Raw genomic sequence first — 18,179 nt, forward strand, 5'->3', positions numbered from 1 at the left:
TTTCTAGAACACTGTTTCCGAACAGCAGAATTTAGTGAGAAAGACTAAGTCCATCTTGAAACCCATTAGTGAGGATTCGGTTATCAAGAAGGTTTAGGTTCATCGATATAAAATGCTGATGTCAGAGGCTTTGGGGCATCCACTGTAGAGCCTAGTCTCAGGAAAAGTCCCAAGAAGACTGTGTTTCTGTTTAACTCAAGTTTCCTCACTGCCCAGGGTGAACGTCTTTGGTGGAAGTTGTTGGTGTCAGTAGTCAGGCTCTCCTTAAGGACTGTTAATGTAGAGCCCTGCTAAGTCTACTTAAAGAGTAAGCTTGTCATTGCCTTTGAATTATGTGCATTTTCATGCTAAGCACCATTTTTGCCAGAATACTACACAGTAGGTAGTGGGTTTCCAGCCAGTATAGCATGAAAATTATTATATAATCCTGGTAATAACACACTGCTTGTGGCCCACCCAGCATTTGTGTATTCAGAAATATTTAGAGAATAAATGTCAGTGACAGTGAATGGATTTGCATCACATTCTGCTTTCCATTGCTTTGGTGGATTTTTTTCTTGATGTATATGAAATTAACATCTACAAAATCTACCTTTTTTATGTAAAGCATATATTTTTTATCGTAAATTTATTTGAGGTCTTGGTTTAATGATATTTTATATTATTATTTTCCACTGAATTATGCAGTTGATAGCTAAAGTTACTTCTGGTTCTTTTGCTTGATTTAAACATTTTTTCATTATTTAATCTCTACCAGTGTCAAATACAAATGAAATGTTTGTTTTAACACATGCTCTTTTATATTTATTTCTATAAGGCAAGAATATTCCATGTTCTAAAAAATGTCCTATAGGTTAAACCTGCTAAATGAAAATTCCTGTGCATGCCCGTATGCCTTTTTTAGGCTCTGCCCACAAAGAAGTTAGTGTCTAAAAATAAGATATGCATACTTTAGAGTATATTGCAAGATTTTTTTTTGAAATTGGCAGATAGTGAATATGTTGTGTATGTGTGTTTTTTTCTTTTTGATAGGAGGGTGTGTATGTGTGTATGTATGTATGTGTTCACTGAGTTTTGCAATATGACAAAGTGCTGACTGTGCCCAAGTGACTTATTTTGGCAAAATGGATTTCTCTCTGTATATCTAATATGAAATCTTTCATCTCATATCTGGGGAAAATCTGTCTTCCCTCATATAAGACAATTTCGAGAAATTGGAAGCATTCCAAACTTTACAATTTGAAACTAATTCCATAACAAAATGTTTCCAGTCTGATCAAAACAAAATATAGATTTTAATTCTTCTCAATTAGTGGTCTCCCATTCTTGAAGAAACTAAGTGGGAAAAAAGAGACAAATATTACTCAGTATTAACAAAACGTGTACAGGCGTACCTCAGAGATGTTGTGTGTTTGGTTCCAGACCGCTGCAATAAAGTGAACATCGAAATAGAGAGTCACACGAAGTTTTTGGTTTCCCAGTGCATATAAAACACGCTTACACTATACTGGAGTCTATTAAGTGTGCAATAGCAGTATGTCTAAAAAACAGTGTACATACCTTAATTAAAAAATACTTGATTGCTAAAAAAATGCTAACCATCCTCTGAGTCTTCAGTGAGTTGTGGTAGTAACAGCAAAGGTCACTGATCACAGATCACCTTAACAAGTATAATAATAATGAAAAAATTTGAAATACTGTGAGAATTACCAAAATGTGACACAGCGACACGAAGTACGTAAATACTGTTGGAAAAATGGCGCTGAAAGACTTGCTCAACACAGGGTTGTCACAGACCTTCAAGTTGTAAAAAACTCAATATCTGCAAAGTGTAGTAAAGCCAAGTGCAGGAAAACAAGTTATGCCTGTAGTATGTAATTGAAACGTCTGTTTTCTGCACTTACATGGTCATAGAAAAGAGGCATATGTTCATATAAACTCTCAGGGATTTACTTTATAAAATCAATTTCTACTGTGTGACCTGGGATCAGTAGACTTTAAACTCAGTCTCTTATCTTTATGCCTAGAATACTCTAGCAATTAATTGATATTCACAAAGATGACTGAATTAGCTGTATAATCAAAGATTTAATTATGCTAGGTATATTGTAATTCATAAGGCTGGAAAGCTTACCAAGAGTGGTCACAGTGATTGAAATGAAAGACTCCCCCCACCCCCATTCTGAGTTAATCACATGATTGTATTACCTGGGACCACCCATTTTAGAGCATCTGTTTTTGAGAGACAACTTCCACTTTGCATTATTTTGTATCTCAACACTGTTTATTCAGCAGAGCCTGATAAAGATCTGTAATTCATTTCTCACTATATTTAGCCACTTTTTCACTGAAGCCTGATGACATGACACAACAATGATTTTACCTGAGCATCAGGATTTTACCTGATTCTGTGTCAGTAACTGAAGCCCTTAGTGTATATTTCTCTGGGTTGTTTACATGTCACGTCTAGACTGTCATTTCAAGGGCAAAAGCTGTATCCTTTTTAATGTTTTAGGTCCACTAACCTATGATGACATTTACTTTTAGAAGTATTATTTTCAGTAACTAACATTTTAGGGTTTACTGGGTCCAGCACTGAGCTAAGAACTTTATAAGCCTCAGCTCAGTAGTTTCAAAATGCACGTGACCACCCATTTTGTGGGTACCAAATTCAATTTAGTTGGTAGCAACCAGTTTTTTAAAAAATGAAATAGAAGAATATATATTAATAACAGCAATAATAAAAATAAGCATGTATCTTATAGAGGAAGTATTGTTTCTTGAAACTTTGGCCTTTATTACATAGATTTATTTATCTTTATGTTTCTGTGTACTGAGTCACAATGTGAGAAGAATTTTCCTCTGTGGCTCTGACCAAAAAAGTGGGAAAGCCTCTACACTTTTTTTCACATAATGCTCGCTACAATCCTATGAAGTAATCCTAGGTCTGTGATGTGTCCAAAGTCAACAGTTTATAAACTCCAAGGTCATTCTTTAGCTATTATGTTGTGGCACTTCTAGCAGATTACAAAGAGCACAGGTTTTGCTTAATTTGGCAAATTACTGATTTAACTTCCCCCGGCCTCTTTCCTTACCCTCCGTTGGGGAGAATGCTACCACCACCACCCTAACTCTTTACAGGCTTGTAAGGATCAAGTAAGGTAATTGATGTAAATATGCTCTTCTAACCTTAAAGGAGCTATACACAAAATAAGGTGTTAGTAGTACAGTAACTTGCTCTCTGCCTCTTCAGAGGCTTCATTGACTACCAGGTTTGACTAGAGATGGTCGGATTTAAGTGCCTTTTAAAGTATTTTTCAAACTCACAAGTCTCCAATTCATTGTTTCATGAGTAGAGATCATTCCTGTCGAGTACTTTTAATAGTTTTTGTTTCTTGTTTATGACAAGATGTTGTGAATAAAGTAGCTATGATTTTTATTTATATTTACTTTTCCTATTTTGGTGATATTCTTTACAGAACAACAGAAGGCAAATGTACTTTGGACATACCTGTACAAGCTCATTATCTACATGTGTCTTCAAATAAACCCGCATCTTGGTTTTAAAAGAAAAATAACACTGTGTAAATAAAACTTGATTTTCAACAAAAATTTGAAATACCAATGGTGATATTCAGTGGAACATCTAAAAAGTTCTAAATAAAAAGATATCCAAGGGCTTCCCTGGTGGCGCAGTGGTTGAGAGTCTGCCTGCTAATGCAGGGGACACGGGTTCGAGCCCTGGTCTGGGAAGATCCCACATGCCACGGAGCAGCTGGGCCCGTGAGCCACAATTGCTGAGCCTGCGCGTCTGGAGCCTGTGCCCCGCGACGGGAGGGGCCGCGATAGAGAAAGGCCCGCGCACCGCGATGAAGAGCGGTCCCCGCACCGCGATGAAGAGGGGCCCCCGCTTGCCGCAACTGGAGAAAGCCCTCGCACGAACCGAAGACCCAACACAGCCAAAAATAAATAAATAAATAAATAAATAAATAAGAAAATCCTTAAAAAAAAAAAAAAAGATATCCAAGATGTATAGAAAAACAACAGCAGTGGAACAGAAAGCAAACATAAAACCTCCAATTGATGATAAAACTTTTGAGTGGAGGTATTTTAATAAATACAAGTAGCCAGTAAAGTAGCTAGTTGTCTACTGCCTGTCTCCTCTCCTTCTGTCTCTGTCTCTTTCTTTTCTCTTTCACTCTTTCTCTCTCTCTCTCTCGCCCCAGTCATCTGTCTTTCTATCTATGTGGCCATCTGGTATGTTTTTACTCCGTATTTATTCTGTGGCCTAATTTCAGGATATAATGATAAAAACATGCATATTTTGCATTTTGTATGTCAGTATGGAATAACCTCATAATTCAGTATACATTCAGAGGCTTAGAGTTATGAACGTTATCGTCATTAAGCAGATTTCTCAACATTTAGAGGAACAGGAAGTTATCTGGACAGAGGAGCATTGATGCCTCTCTTCTCCAGCAGCTCCTGAGTCTAGTCTTAACTAAAAGCACAGGAGGATATTGGGATGCAAATTAAGTAGAGGCAGGCTCTTTGCCAAGTGTTGTTTATTGAGCTGAGTAAACGTCTCATGAGTGGGTTGGAGGGAGGTGGTTAGTTGAAGTGGGCAGGAAGAGCCCCCATACTCCAAGTGCTGAGATTTCTCAAAGAAATACCCCAAATGTGGATTCCTGGGCCCCTGCAGGGAGGGGCAGGCCTTCTGGAATTGTCCTTAGATTGCAAGTTAGGGTCCTTCGAATGCAAGTGTGGCTGTGATTTATCTTTTTAACAACTTGAGAAAAAAAGTGTTAAGGAAATAGGATAACTACAGTTTCAGGGGATTTATTTACAGTTCCTAAGAGAACTAATTGTTTTACTTTTTCACACTTCAGATATAAACAGTATGCTAATAGCAAAGCACCCATACCTATTCATGAGAAAAATCCTCTAGAGGACTTAATGTTAGTCAACATGTTAAAAAACACTTACTGTTAGAAACAGTACTTTGAAGTATAAAAAATTTTTTCTTTTAAAGTATTCATCAATTCAAAATTTAAAATGATTCACAGAATCACCTCACACCACCTTCAATTAATGAGATTTTACTGTTTTTGTGTTAGATCGACAGAAAGGGAGGGGAAAAAACCCTTCTGATAAGTGATAATCACTTAAACTTTGGATCTAAACTAAGAGCACAGGGCTTCTCAAAATATGCATGAATTAATACTGGGAGAGAATGTGTAAGAGTGATGGAATAATGAGAAATAAAGGAGGGGAAATGGGAAGGATTCAGTCAAAACAAGAAAGCCAAAGTATTTAAGTGTACAACTCTCATTTTTGATGTTACTTGGTTAAGTGTGAAATTTTACACTTACTCATTTCAAAGCAAGATAAAAATCTCAAGTATTTAGAGTTAATTTTATTTCTGTCTACTTTGTTTTAAAAGTTTTATTTTTTCAGTGTATAGCCAGGGATAATTAAGTTAAAAATATTTAAAAAGGGAGTTTAACGTTATTCAGTCCCTCATTCCCTGGCAGCTTAAAACTATTAAGATTAGTGTTCTGTTACTGATTAGCACTTGAATGTTTATTTTATACCTCTGAAGTGAAAATTTACTTCACTGCTGGCAGTGTAGAATACAGTCATCTCCAATGTTGACAATTACCATAAGGCAATTTTATAAGTGATTAGTCCCATGCTGTTGTGTGTGTGGAAGGGTTATGGCATAGGGTTATTTTGTTATCCTTTTCGGATATTATCCCTTTTAGTTTATAAGTAATCTAATGTTTGTTACCTGTAATGTTTTACTGATTCCAGAGCCCCTCTGGCCTTCTTTAGTTTACTGTGATGCCATGCATTATAAACATATTTTGAGTAAAAATTTCTGAGGGAAAACTATCATCTTTTCTGTTTATGAAGGATTTTATTATAAAATGAGAGCAGTTCCACAAGCCGCACCTGAAAATGTCACATCACATCATCGTTAGTTCATTATGATACCGTGTGTAACATTTATTTAGAAGCAGAGTTGGTTTATACAATGTTTGTTTAGAAGATAATGAATTTCACTGGATGGTAATAATTTTAAAGGCTGTGTATGTTTTTACTAATGGTCAAGCTAAAGGAAGTGACATTATTTTAAATATTGCTGTCTTTAGGATCTTCTAGGACAAGGCCATGTACAGATTAAATCTGGACCTGGTCTCAAAATCCCAGATCCTAAATTAAATTTAAGTTATTTCATTTTGACTTAATAGTTTATATTAAAAATAGTCCTTTATTAAATACTACTATATGTATAGCATTTAGATAGAAACTGTCAAGATATAAAGTATATGATAAATTCCTTACTAGATGAAGTATATAACAATCATAGGAAGAATTTTATAATTAATATTCTTTGTTTTTCACTTTACTACAGGACAGGATTTTATGACTAGCTCCCTCTCTGTCTAACCTACTTTTCAACCTCAAGATTTAAGAAATTGTTTTTTTCCAGCTATCACATTGCTGTAATCTAAGCTCAGACTTCCTCATTAGGCCTGCTTCTTCTCCCAAGATTTTGGAGGACACTCAATGAATCTTTAAATATACATTGAGCATCTTCACCGTGGCATGTTTTTAGGGACGGAGGACATGGTTCCTTACATCATGGACCTTTCCTCATGGTCCTTAAAGTCTAGGGTAGACTGATGTTAAACAGATACTTATACATAATTAAGTAACGATAAGGTTGTAAAGTTCTATAAAGAAATGTAGGGAGAAATATAAGGAGAAGTTCTCTCAGGAAGATTACCCTTGCCTTGAAGTCACTGAGAACCCAAGAGTGAACGGGAATTCTTGACTTTAAGAAAGCTGGGCAGAAGATACCAAGCAAAGAGCACAGCCTGCATGAAGGCATGAAGACTGGAGAGAAGGTGGTATTTTGTAGCAACTGACAAAAGCCGACCGTGGTTGGAGAGGAGACTGTGAAGAGGAGCTTGGCTATAAGTAATTGTGAGGATTTTGTTATAAGGAAAAAGGGGGGAACCAAAGTGGGTGAAAGACATCATCCGATTTTCATTTTATAAGGATCACTCTGAGAACAGTGTGAAAAATGGTTTGGATAAGGCCATATGGATTTGGGGGAGACCAGTTAGGAAGACATCCTGGTAATCTCAGGGATGATAGTGGTCTGGATGAGGGTAGGGTGAGAGAACGGACAGGTAAGAGAGGTATTTTGAAGGTAGGAACGATAGAGCTTACTGATAGATTTGTGGGGATTTAGAGGAAAGGATGAGAGATGCTGCCTAAGCACCTGGTTTAAACTGTAACATTTACCAAGATAGAGAACATGAAAGTTGGGTGTTTTGGACCTTTGCCTCCCTAAGAATTTAAAAACAAATTTGCATGTTACTTTTCCCCTGCTTGATTGTATTTTAGGCATCATGATTGAATATTCTAACTTCTCAAAATTGTTTCCCTTTCTACTGTGGTTTAAGGGATATGTGTAAATATATGTACATGTGTGTCTGTTGAAAACTTAGTCATTGAAAATTACCCATTTCAGTTCCAAACAGCTGGCTCCTTATCCTCGGGCACCTTTCTGTATTGATTCTTTCTCTCCTTTATACTTTAGCTTCCTTGAGTGATAACCTTTACTCTTTTCGAAGTTCTTCCCCTGTTAACCTTTCTCTTCTTTAGAGTATATATAAATACATATATCTGTATATGTATGCCCCAACCCTTACATATATACACAGTTTCTTTTAGATTGCATGGAGTTGGTGTGTAATAAGATATGGAGGAAGGAAGAACACTTTAAAAAAATTGCTTTCTTTAATGACTTGTCTTAGAAAATGGACACATACGAGAACTGAGAATCTTTTTTTTTGGAAAATAGCAAAGATTTTACCATTTGGCTGCTTACTAAAGTCAGAAAAATAGGAGTTCAACTCTTATTTTTCCCCACATACTTTGAGGGCATTATGACAATTTTAACGTGAATTGTAAAGTGTAGGAGGTATACTCTAATTCCCTTTCATGCACATAAATCAAGTTTCAGGCTCTTTCGGAAATGTTTACTAGAAAACATCATGGGCAGACTTTAAAATGCTTTTGGATTGCATGACGGCACGGTGCCCCTTCGATAGAAGGCTTGTAATATTTTATTTTCTTTCCCAAAGAGTCAAGATAAATCCTGTAAACGTTTTTTTCTTGTTTTGTTGTTTCTGTTGTACCATTGTGTTTGGCTCTAAGCTTTTACCCCCCCAGGAAACAAGTGTTTTCTTACTTTGGGGCTCCTACTGAGTCCTCCAGCTGTTGGGCAGCGGTTTCAAAGCTGTTCCTTATTTACACACTGTAATTCTGGCTGGTCAGAAAACTTCCTAAGTCTTGTCTGAAGTATAATAATACGAATTGTAAGAGATGTATTTTGAAGGGAAAATCTTTGTCAAAACTTACCAGAATGTAGCTTATTTTATTATTTAACATAACACCTGATTTAATTAAATTATTATATGCTTTTAAAAAACTGGTCACGATGAACTTCAGCGTAAGACCTAGTCTGCAAAACCTCAAGCAAATTCATGAATAGCCAGTTAGTAACAGCAAATGTGTTAAGCCATGAGTGTATGCTAGGCACTGTGTTGGGGTCTGTTTAGATTTTGCCCTCCAGGAACTTCAGTCTGTTGAGAGAAATGGACTTGTTGAGAAACATTCTAACTCACTTAGGAATGAAATGCTGAGAGAGAACAGACTGGGGAAAAACTGGCTCTCCCTGGAAAAGTCAAGAAAAGCAGCACAGATGAGGGAACAGTTGTGTTAAGTCTTACCCTTGGAGTTTCCAGATGAAGAACAGGGGAGTGGCTTACATATTTACAGCATACCAGTATGATAAATTCGATAATAGTGTTAGGTTTTGGCATTGTGGGAACACACTGAAGAGCCAGATTACTCAATTGGGGATGGTTGGATGGAGTTTACCTAGTAAGTGATAGCAGTTTTGAGATCTAAAGACGTGCAGGAATGAGAAGGTTAACAGAGAGCCGAGGAGGATTTTCTAGGCAGAGAGAGTAGCCTGTGAAGGGCCCAGAAATAAAGCAGTAAGAACTGGTACTGGTGTCTTTGAAGACACTAGAGGCGAATGTGGCAATTTGTTGGGGCTGGATTGGAAAACCCTTGGGTCTTGTGCCACGGAGTGTCGACTTTATCTTGGAGACAACCTGATGATATTGAAGGGTTTTAGGCAGGGGAGCGATAGGATCAGACTTCCACAATTAGAAGATTATGTTAAATTCATTTAAAAAATTGGGAACATTGGTGAATCAATTCCCAGGGGAAGCTTCATCACCTAGAACTCTTCCTGCCTTAATGCTTGGGCTCTTAGTTACCTAGCAGCCTAGCTTAGCTTTTAGCATCCTGTGCTTGTTGTAATTTTTGCTACCCTTGTCCTTTCTGCTGTCAACCATTTTCTTCTGCACCCGTCATGTTTGTGGTACACAGAGCCCTGACCAGGATCATGAAGGGCGATTGAAAAAGTGACAAGATAAAAAATTATATATTAACGTAAGCCTAATTTTAAGTTGGTGGTAGATTTTGGTGTTCGTATGAGTACTTGAGTCTGTCTAAATTAATCTGACGTTCTCATCACTGTTTTCCAGCTTGGGAATTGACCTCAGGTAAAATAATTGGAAATTATTGGTATAACCCAAACTACAGTACAGCTGCCAAGTGTGGATACATGGGAGTCAGGCTGCTTTTGTCTGCTTCCTCATAAACATTCCTTCCGCATTCTTTATCAGTACATAATCCTGAGACACAAAAAGCCTTTGTGTCCCACTGGGAATGTGAGAAAATCAAACCTATATATTGGTTTTGCTCCTGGTTAGGAACTACTAACATTTCTATATTAACCACCCTGGTTTTGAATTGAGATAAATGTTTCCAGAAAGATGTGTCCTACATTTTCCCCGAAGATATCACCATTCCCATACAAGACATTTTAAAGACAGATTACTAATGTCTGTTTTCATCCACCTGATGCTGTGATTTGTGGGTACTTGTTAGAAATGTAAATTTAATGGAACTTAGCCTAATAGTAAGCACTTATATAGTACGTCCCATGTGCCAGACACCTTATGTAAATTAACACATTTAATCTTCACTACATCATCTGAGGGTAGGTATTATTGTTATACACTCTTAGAAACTGAATTGTGATTCCCCCCCCCATTCATATGTTGAAGTCCTAACTCGGAATGTGACTGTATTTGAAGGTAGAGCCTTTAATGAGCTAATTAAAGTTAAATGAGGTCATAAGGGTGGGGCCCTAATCCAATAGAACTGGTGTCTTTATAAGAAGAGAAAGACACCAGGGATGCAAGTGCACAGAGAAGAGGCCATGGGAGGACACAGGGAGAAGGCAGCCATCTGCCAGCCAAGGAGAGAACCCTCAGGAGAACCTTGATAGCACACTGATCTTGGACTTCCAGAACTTCAAGAAAATAAATGTATTGTTTAAGCCACTTAGTGTGTGGTATATTGTTATGGCAGCCCTTATAGATTAATAAAGACCAATTTTGCATATGAGGAAATGGAGGCACAGAGATATTAAGCAACTGGCTCAAGGTCATACAGCTAGAAAATGACCAAGTCAGGAATCACACTTGGAAAGTGTGATTATTTAATCAATGTGGTTAACCACTATGCTGTACTGGTTCTCATGTGGACAGAGCTTCCCACTAACTGGGCCTGGGTTGTGTGACTACATACTGCCTCTGGCATTTTCCCTTCCCTCCTTTCCTCTGCCCACCTCTTTGCTTTCTAGTGCACAGTACCCATGGCGTGTACTGTATAGGAATGATATATCTGTAGAATCCCTTATTTTTATCATGGTTAGTAATTTGCATGGCTCAAACAATTTCATGGTTCAGAATGAGCAGGGTCAGCAAACACTGTTGAAATTTTCTTGTCATGCATTAACTTCTCAAATGATAGCAAAACTCACCTTCATTTTTTCCCAGCATTAGTCTCATTATTTCTGTTACAGGATGCTTTTGTAGTATATCCCTGATTGCCATCTTTTGGAAAGGAATTTCTGGGAAAGGACAGGAAGAGGGAAAGGGAGAAATTAGAGGAAAATTTGTTAGAATTAAAGTGTCCATGTTGGGACTTCCCTGGTGGTGCAGTGGTTAAGAATCTGCCTGCCAATTCAGGGGACACGGGTTCGAGCCCTGGTCCGGGAAGATCCCACATGCTGCGGAGCAACTAAGCCTGTGCGCCACAACTACTGAGCCTGTGCTTTAGAGCCCGCGAGCCACAACTATTGAGCCCGAGTGCCACAACTACTGAAGCCCGTGCGCCTAGAGCCCATGCTCCACAACAAGAGAAGCCACTGCAATGAGAAGCCTGCACACTGCAATGAAGAGTATCCCCCGCTCGCCCCAACTAGAGAAAGCCCGCACATAGCAGTGAAGACCCAGAACAGCCAAAAATAAATAAATAAATAAATTTATTAAAAAAAAAAAAAGTGTCCATGTTAATGCCCAAGACTGGTCTAACTGATGGATTGAGTGCTTTTTAATTATTTTAAAGTATGTTTAATATGTTGTATGTTTTAAAATGGTCTTTAAAATATGATAGTGTTTTTGGTAGATATTTACTTATGCCTCATTAAACCTAAAGAAATGGTGCAGTTGTAAAAATGCTGTGACCATTGAGGGTAGGTACATTGTGGGATCTTGCCTGAAAATACATACAGAATGGATTACATACATAGCTACATTGGAATTGGTCTGGGAAATAATTATTTCTGAGCTTATTAACCATTTCCCATGCATTTGCAAATGTGTAGGTTGTATAGGAAAGCAAAACTTATAAATGAATACTTGGACTCTTGTCCTGATCTTCCTTTTAAGATGTAAGTAAAGGGAGACTACTTTATGTACTTTGTCAGGTGCCTTTCATATAAATATAATTTGATACAGATATTTAGACATAGATGAAAATAATTACACTGTAGTGATTAATGTTAAGATTTTATATTTTACTTAATTTATATGATTGACTATTACATGATAAGCATAGTTTCTGAAATCATGTTAATATCACTTTTTTTTTTAACTTTTGGGTTTATTTAATTTAATTAATTTATTTATTTATGGCTGTGTTGGGTCTTCGTTTCTGGGCGAGGGCTTTCTCTTGTTGTGGCAAGTGGGGGCCACTCCTCATTGCGGTGCGCGGGCCTCCCATTATCGCGGCCTCTCTTGCTGCGGAGCACAGGCTCCAGATGTGCAGGCTCAGTAATTGTGGCTCACGGGCCTAGTTGCTCCGCGGCATGTGGGATCATCCCAGGCCAGGGCTCGAACCCGTGTCCCCCGCACCGGCAGGCAAACTCTCAACCACTGCGCCACCAGGGAAGCCCCCACTTCACTTTTTATTATGATAGATTGGAAGAAACAAGGTATTATGCTTTACTTTAAGTGTGAAACTTTAAACATAAACTGCCTTAGAATGATTTATGAAGTGTTTTTTTTCTATCAAGGAATCACTTTGTTATCTCTGTATTTCTGTGTATAATTTCAGTAGAAAATATATTTTATTTTCAAAATAAGATATTTGTCTTTATAAAATAGTTATCTTATTTAATACCTGAATGTACCCTCCTCAATTTATGTCACTGAAATTGGTTGCTGTGGAAATATTTTCAAAACATTAGGCTTATGATTTGTGGAAAGTATATTAGAGAATCACATGAATTGTATTTTTTTTTAAGTATGCTCTTTTCTGAAGCCTAGTCACAATAAAAATAAAAGGATGTAATTTTTGAGAAAAATTATTTTCATATACAGTAGATTTTTTTTCTTTCCCATTAGAGATCAATGACTTTATGTCAGTGCAAAATTTTTTTTTTTTGATGTCTCTAAGCTTGGTCTAGTTTTAAACCATTTTATTTGCCAGTGAAAGGCGAAAGAAAGTAATTATTGCATGTTTCATTACAGATGAAACTCAGTTTTAAAAATTCTAATCAGATTTTAAAGAATTAAATGACATTTAAATTTATTTATTGAAAAACTTCAATACCACTGTAACAATGTTAGTATAACGATTTTCTTCCTGAACGACATTCCCTCAATACTCACTCCCAGAAATGCTAAATCTGGGCTACTTATTGGCAAAACTAACTGTAAATAGGTTTTTAAAAAAATTTTTCTTTGCATTCAAGCAATTTTAACATGGAATTATCTAACAGGCCTCTGATACTGACACCAATTCCAATGTGCGTTTTTTTTTTCTTTTTTCAACACCACCAAGCAATTAACTAAGTTCTGACACTGTTTACCTGGAGATAACATCAGACTCCACAGGTTAAGGGCTCAGCCCTGTAAGGCTATCCCTCCTCCTTCAGATGCCAATCGCAAGTCCAGGTTGTCACCTGTGCTTCTGATAGACTCCCACAGCCTCCTCCTTGGCTTTAATTAATTTGCTAGAGTGGCTACAGAAATCAGAGAAACATTTTACTTACTAGATCACCGGTTTATTATAAAAGGATATAATTCAGGAACAGCCAGATGGAAGAGATGCACATGGCAAGGTATAGGGAAAGGGCTCAGGGCTTCCATGCCCTCTCCAGGCACCCCACTCCCCCAAAATCTTCATGTTTTCACCAACCCAGTAGCTCTCTGAACCCAGTTCTTTTGGGTTTTTTTTTTTTAAATTAATTAATTAATTTACTTATTTATTTATGGCTGTGTTGGGTCTTCGTTTCTGTGCGAGGGCTTTCTCTAGTTGCGGCAAGCGGGGGCCACTCTTCATCGCGGTGCGCGGGCCTCTCACTATCGCGGCCTCTTGTTGCGGAGCACAGGCTCCAGACGCGCAGGCTCAGCAATTGTGGCTCACGGGCCCAGCTGCTCTGCAGCATGTGGGATCTTCCCAGACCAGGGCTCGAACCCGTGTCCTCTGCATTGGCAGGCAGATTCTCAACCACTGCGCCACCAGGGAAGCCCTCTTTTGGGTTTTTATGGAGGCTTCATTACAGAGGCAAGATTGATTAAATAATTGGCCCTTGGCAATAGAGTTAACCTCCAGCCTCTCTTCCCTCCCCAGAGGTGTTTTGTGTTGTGAGGGGGTGGGACTGAAAAGTTCCAACCCTCCAATCACGTGATGGGTTCCCCTGGCAACCAGCCCCCTTCTTTAGGTACTTTTCAAAGGTCATCGCATTAACATGAACTCAGGTGTGGTTGAAAGGGATTTGTTATGAATATCAAGACCTTTATTGCTCTTTTCACTTAGGAAATGCCAAGTGTTTTAGGAGCTCTGTGCTGGAAACAGGGCTGAAGACCAACATATATCTCATATTATAAATCACAGTATCACGGTGCTCAACATGGAAGGTGAGGTGGAACCCTTGTTTCAAGGATAATTATGTGCTGTTATTTAGGTTCCAAATATTATATTCTTTTGGGTCCTAGAGTAGGCAACTGTGGTTTGTGGATGCCCAGCATCTAATCTGCATTCTGAGAGCAGCACCCAGATTTTGCATTGTGAAAGTACACCTCCTCATTGTATGCAGTCTTGGACGAACTTTTAGTCAGGGTGTCCTTTATCCAGAGGTGGATAGCTGAGACACATTAGGGAGATAAGCGTCCTACCCTAGGATTTCTTAAAGTGAGACAAGAAAGTCATTTGCTAACAGGTGGTGAATTTGTAAGATTTAAAATGTTAGAGCTCATGACATCCATCTTTCCTGCCTTGTAGAGAAAGCAGTAGAAGAGTATTAGAGGAACTGAAGATTTCCCACCCTATTAAAAATCCCTGGTTCTGACTATTAAAACCAAGGCAACAGGCTCCAAATGGAGTTGCTTATTCTAAGCCTCAGGTCACCAAACCAAGATTTAATTACAGTTTTATCTCCCAGAAGTGGAATCTTAAACCAGTCAATCAGGAATCACCTGATCAGCTCTAATTAGGTAATCTGCCTAATAGACCCTAAGGAAAGTAACATTGCAATAACCATTCCACTTTTTAGCCTAATATTCTTTGTTCTTGCTAGGAGCTATGAAAGTCTTTCATTTTGTACAGCAGCTTGGAGCTGCTATGTATCTGCTAGATTGGGTGCTGCTGATTTGTGAATTGTTGAATAAAGTCAATAAGATCTTTAAAATTTAGCAGTTGAATTTTGTTTTTTAACTCAACTATTTATGAGAACTAGCTTTTTCCTTGCATATCTTATGGTTTATTATTCAACACTTCCTTTGATTCCACAAGTCAATACATTTCTCCTTTTGCCTAAGCTAATTTGAGTTCACTTTCTATCAATTATGACCAAACTCATAATCAAATTGTTTTTTTCTGTGTTCATATTTCTTTTAAAATTTATTTATTTATTTATTTATGGCTGACTTGGGTCTTTGTTGCTGCGCGCGGGCTTTCTCTAGTTGCAGCGAGTGGTGGCTACTCTTCATTGCAGTGTGCGGGCTTCTTATTGCGGTGGCTTCTCGTTGCGGAGCACGGGCTCTAGGCTTGCGGGCTTCAGTAGTTGTGGCTCGTGGGCTCTAGAGCGCAGGCTCAGTAGTTGTGGCGCATGGGCTTAATTGCTCCGTGGCATGTGGGATCTTCCCGGACCAGGGCTCAAACCCGTGTCCCCTGCATTGCAGGCGGATCCTTAACCACTGTGCCACCAGGGAAGCCCTGATTTGTATTTCCTGAAAGGAAGGAACGATTGAGTTTTAAAACGTGATTTGATTTGAACAAACTCTGCTAAATAAATTTATTTTTTGGACACTATTTGTAGAAAAAATTTAGATGGGGATAATTTTCCATTGCCTCTTTCTGCATTACTGAAGTATAACTCAGTATTTTCTTAACATTTTGTGTTTTAAATAGAGCATTACCAAAAGTCATTTACAAATGACTTATTTACATTTTAAAAGTTTACTTTACAAAGGATTACTCAGGAAATATTTTCTTCCCTAGTTTACTTCTGACCCTGGGAACAAATAGTCTTAGTATTATCATTTGATAACTGGCTCAACAACAATGAAATTAGTGTCACAGATTCAGTTTTACTCAAGTTTGTTGAAGCTGGTATTAGATTGTTTAACTTGTTAAAACTTGGAGATAGATGTTTATTGATGGTTAATAATTCACTTGAAAATGTAGTTAAGATTATAAACAGGATTAAAACAACCAGTAGAAAGCATTACTTTTTAAGAAGATTTAGATTTTAATTTTACTTTTAGGAGTTTAAGAATGTTGCTAAGCATTTACTGTTAAGGCTTCTGTAAAAGGAAGTAGAAAGAAGAATTAGTGGAACTGAAACCCACTTATTCTTGGGAAAATCTAGCTTTGATAAAAGATTACTGCTTATTAAACCTGTTTTATACTGTCTTGGAAACAATTTAAGACCAAGGGTGATGGATAAGCCCATGAATACCACATGAAAAAAAAAAACAGCTTTTTTTTTTTTTTTTTTTGATAAACGTGGCCATTATGGCCATTGTAATATGTGTATCATCAGTTCCTATATTTGAAGGACACTTTGGTCAGTAGTCAGGGTATGTTTCTGAGGAATCCAGGGACATTGGGGATATATAACAAAACCATGAAGAGGAGAAAATAAATTGAAAAAGAAATGACTGACTCTGGAAATTACCAGGACATCCTGCCCAGGATGTCATTATCAAATCTGTGTTCCGTTATTTTTATGAAAAGATAAAATCTATACACACCAGAAGACAACGGCAAACTGAGACATAATTGGTCTGTGATGATCAAGGACATTTCATATTGCATTAGCCTAGTACTTTTAATTAGAGTTTCAGTTTAATTACGGTATAATTATAAACTAGTTGTAGGCACTATCTGATGATAGAGTATAGAGATTTTACTTAAGGCTTCATATCAAGTGATAGCCATGATTGCATGCAAAATGACATTGAATGCACAGCGCAGCGTCCACGAGCTGTACATTAGGGAAATGTGTGGGTTCCTTTACTACATTAGATTCCCATTATTATGTTGTTTTCTGTTCCCTTGTTCATCTTTATGAGTAAATAGTTACTCAGAAAGAGAGTCAGGCTCAATATTACTATACTTAAACTACACTTGTTCATAATATATGAGGAAAAGAAGATGAGAAAGAAAAGGAAGTGAAAAATCAGAATTATTAATTTTGAATTACATTACTTCTATGAAAGGCTGCTTTTTGGTTTTTAAACACTCAGAGTAGTGGAAAATAAGATGTAAATGAGTCAATAGGATAAAATATGTTGGTAGAAAAAAATCCCTTTCTTGTAGGCCTTGATAAGGTAATGTATTGCTCAAGCATTAAAAATGAATAAATAGAAAAATTACTGAGCCTAGTATTGTTGGTATTCCTGTGCTATTAAGAGCCCATGTCAAAATACTTAATAATAGATATTCAGATTAATAAAGTTTTATTTTATCAAGAATCTTGCATCTAAGGAAGTTAGCCCTAAGTTGGCTCAGTTAGGAAAAAAACGTGATGTCGATGCATCAAGTGGTTTTACGAGCAGGATACCACCTGGTTCCTCCTTGCTCTGACTTCATTTATTGTTGTCTGGGATAATGAGGACTGTTCATTGGCTTACGCCTTTACTTGTAAGAGACAGATGCTATCTGATCTCTCCTGTCAGAAGAATTCCCAGAATAAGCCATTCAACCAAGAACAATCGGTGTCTTGTTGATTGCAAACAGTAGGGAATTCTCTGTATTCTCTTGTACCCAGCTTTTTCTGTTTTTGTTTGCCCACTGGTAGCAGAAACTGTTCACTGGCTGACTAACTGAAGGGGCATAACAGTGGCTTTTTTTTTTTTTTAATTAAATTTGTTTATTTATTTATTTATTTATGGCTGCGGTGGGTCTTCGTTGCTGCGCGCTGGCTTTCTCTAGTTGTGGTGAGCGGGGGGCTACTCTTCGTTGCGGTGTGCGGGCTTCTCATTGTGGTGGCTTCTCTTGTTGCGGTGCGTGGGCTCTAGGCGTGCGTGCTTCAGTAGTTGTGACACTCGGGCTCAGTAGCTGTGGCTCACATGCTCTAGAGCGCAGGCTCAGTACTTGTGGCGCACGGGCTTAGTTGCTCTGCGGCATGTGGGATCTTCCCGGACCAGGGCTCGAACCCGTGTCCCCTGCATTGACAGGCGATTCTCAACCACTGCGCCACCAGGGAAGCCCCACATCAGTGG

General features: G+C 37.9%; 1 protein-coding gene and 1 long non-coding RNA gene across 6 annotated transcripts in view; one reads left to right on the top strand and one right to left on the bottom strand.

Moving 5' to 3' along the window:
- PTPRK (protein tyrosine phosphatase receptor type K) overlaps nt 1-18,179 on the top strand; it is a 562,741-nt gene that overhangs the window by 20,321 nt on the left and 524,241 nt on the right. The window lies entirely within an intron of this gene.
- LOC103020653 (uncharacterized) lies at nt 1,217-13,811 on the bottom strand. Its single transcript, XR_451816.3, has 4 exons — nt 13,711-13,811; nt 13,319-13,471; nt 10,985-11,074; nt 1,217-1,335 (listed from the first exon to the last, which is right to left on the bottom strand). It is a non-coding gene; the product is annotated as an uncharacterized LOC103020653 (long non-coding RNA).

This window comes from Balaenoptera acutorostrata, chromosome 14 (genome assembly GCF_949987535.1).
Source record: "Balaenoptera acutorostrata chromosome 14, mBalAcu1.1, whole genome shotgun sequence".
Taxonomy (NCBI): domain Eukaryota; kingdom Metazoa; phylum Chordata; class Mammalia; order Artiodactyla; family Balaenopteridae; genus Balaenoptera; species Balaenoptera acutorostrata.